Source organism: Peromyscus maniculatus, chromosome X (assembly GCF_049852395.1).
Source record: "Peromyscus maniculatus bairdii isolate BWxNUB_F1_BW_parent chromosome X, HU_Pman_BW_mat_3.1, whole genome shotgun sequence".
Taxonomy (NCBI): Eukaryota; Metazoa; Chordata; class Mammalia; order Rodentia; family Cricetidae; genus Peromyscus; species Peromyscus maniculatus.
In genome coordinates this window covers 64,782,419-64,785,426 of record NC_134875.1, presented here as the reverse complement: position 1 = coordinate 64,785,426, position 3,008 = coordinate 64,782,419, and positions in this window count along the sequence as shown.

Genomic DNA, 3,008 nt, shown 5'->3' with positions numbered 1-3,008 from the left:
AGATTCCTTAACCTTCATTCTCAGAAAAGACAAAAACAAAAACCTTTCCCCAAGACTAATTTTGGGGATGTTCCTTTTTGGCAAGTTATTATCTGATTAAATGAAAAGGCATGTGTTACTGGTACAAGTTAGTTTAAATTGGATGTTCATGCTGGTTGATGAACTATCACCTCCTCAATTAAGAGGTCTCTCTTCTTCAAATCGAACCTTTATCAATTTTGATGGTACCCACAGCTTATCTTCACCTGTAGAAACAAAAGCAAAACCTCATCCCCAATGTAATACAAACCCTGGTTTCCATTCTGAGGTCAGCACATCCTTAAAGTATATAGGCTGATTTAATTCTGTAGTTTTTTCTATTATCCAATGTCTCTCTGCAGCTGTTGTTCCTTTCTCATTGGCATTCAGAAAATTCAAAGTTAGAAGAGCATTGTGCAGTCTATTTCTGGGGGTTTTTGTTACCCATTTCTGTTTATTTAGCATATCCTTTAGAGTTCTGTTTGATCTTTCTATAACTGCTTGACCTGTAGGATTATGTGGTATACCTGTAATATGCTTTATATTGTAATAAGCAAAAAACTGTTTCATTTTAACAGAGACATATGATGGAGCATTGTCAGTTTTGATTTGTGCAGGTATACCCATGATGGCCATAACTTACAGCAAATGAGTGATTACAGAATCAGCTTTTTCAGAACACAAAGCAGTTGCCCATTGAAATCCTGAATAAGTATCAATAGTGTGGTGTACATATTTCCATTTTCCAAATTCTGCAAAGTGAAACATGTCCATCTGCCAGATTTCATTTCTCTGAGTACCCTTTGGGTTACATCCTGCTGGTAATGGCGTTTGATTGTAGAAGGAACAAGTAGGACATTTCTTTACTATTTCTTTGGCTTATTGCCAGGTTATGGAAAAATCCTTTTTTAAACCTTTACTATTGACATGATGTTTTTTATGAAATTCTGAGGCCTCCAGCACATTTCCTATCAATAATTTATCAATCTCATCATCGCCTTGTGGTAGAGGGCCTAGCAGACCAGTATGGGATCGAATGTGAGTTATATATAAAGGATGATTCCTTTCCCTGATTGTATCTTGTAATTGAATAAATAGTGAAGTTAATTCTGAAGCATCAGGGATAAATTCTGCAGTCTCAATATGTAACACCACTCTTTCAGCATACTGAGAGTCAGTTACTATGTTGAGAGGTTCTGAAAAATCCATTAATACCAACAGAATAGCATACAATTCTGATTTTTTAACTGAATTATACGGACTTTGAACCACTTTACTTAAATTTTCTGATTCGTAACCTGCCTTTCCTTCTTTGTTGGCATCTGTATAAAATGTACGAACTCCAGATATGGGTTTTTGCCGTACAATTCGAGGCAAGATCCAATCAGCTCTCTTTATAAGATCAATTCTATTGCTTTTGGGATATTTGCTGTTAATTTCTCCCAAAAAATTACTGCAAGCTCTTTGCCAAGGTTCACTTTCTGTCCATAATTTTTCAATGTCCTCCTTAGCTAATGGTACGACAGTTTCTGCTGGGTCTATGCCTGCTAGTTGACGAAGTCTCAATTTTCCTTTGTAAATCAAGTCAGAGATTTTTTCCACATAAGTTTTTAATTTTTTATTTGGTTTATTTGGTACAAATATCCATTCCAATATAATATCCTCCCTCTGCATTAATATTCCAGTAGGAGACCGCCTAGAAGGTAAAATAACCAAAATGCAATCCAGCTTTGGATCAATACGATCCACGTGTCCTTCATTCACTTTCTTTTCTACCAAGGCCAGTTCTTTCTCAGCTTCAGGCGATAATTCTCTTGGACTATTTAAGTCCTTGTCACCTTCTAAAGTTTTGAACAAATTAGTCAGTTCATCATTTTTTACCCCAACAATAGTTCGTAGATGAGAAATATCTCCAAATAATCTTTGAAAGTCATTAAGAGTCTGTAGTCTATCTCTCCGAATTTGCACCTTTTGGGGTCTAATTTTTTGTAGCTCTATTTTATATCCTAAATAATTAATAGAATCTCCTCTTTGTATCTTTTCAGGAGCAATTTGTAATCCCCAGCAAGGCAAAATTTTCTTTACTTCTTCAAACATTATTTCTAAAGTATCTGCATTTGAGTCAGCTAGTAAAATATCTTCCATATAATGATAAATTATAGATTTAGGAAATTTTTTACATATCACTTCCAATGGCTGTTGTACAAAGTATTGGCACAGAGTTGGGCTATTCAACATTCCCTGTGGGAGGACCCTCCATTGAAATCTTTTAACTGGTTGAGAATTATTATAAGTAGGTACTGTAAAAGCAAATCTTTCTTTGTCTTTTTCTTGTAAGGGTATTGAAAAGAAACAGTCTTTTAAATCAATAACTATGAGAGGCCATCCTTTTGGTAACAGAGTAGGCAAAGGCATCCCAGATTGTAGAGAGCCCATTGGCTGAATTACTTTGTTAATTGCTCTAAGGTCTGTTACCATTCTCCATTTACCAGATTTCTTTTTAACAACAAATACAGGAGAATTCCAAGGGCTGGTTGATTCTTCACTATGCTGAGCATTTAACTGTTCTTCTACCAGCTCTTCTAAAGCCTGGAGTTTCTCTATTGTTAAAGGCCATTACTGGACCCATACAGGCTTGTCTGTTAACCATTTTAAAGGTAGAGCTGTTGGTGTCTTTGGAAGATCATCAGTTATTGTGCCCTGTTCTTGTATAATATGGATGGCTGGTGACCACTCATTAGAACAATATCTTCTAATATTTCTCTCAGTAACATGTGCTAGTTTATGATTTGTTTCTGAGATTGGAGGGATGTTAATCTGAGTATTCCATTGTTGCAACAAGTCTTGACCCCACAGGTTCATAGTTATGTTAGCCACATATGGTTTTAATTTTCCTCTCTGTCCTTCTGGACCTATACATTCGAGCCATCTTGCACTCTGTTTCACCTGAGATAATGTCCCAATTCCTAACAGTTGAACGTTTACCTCCT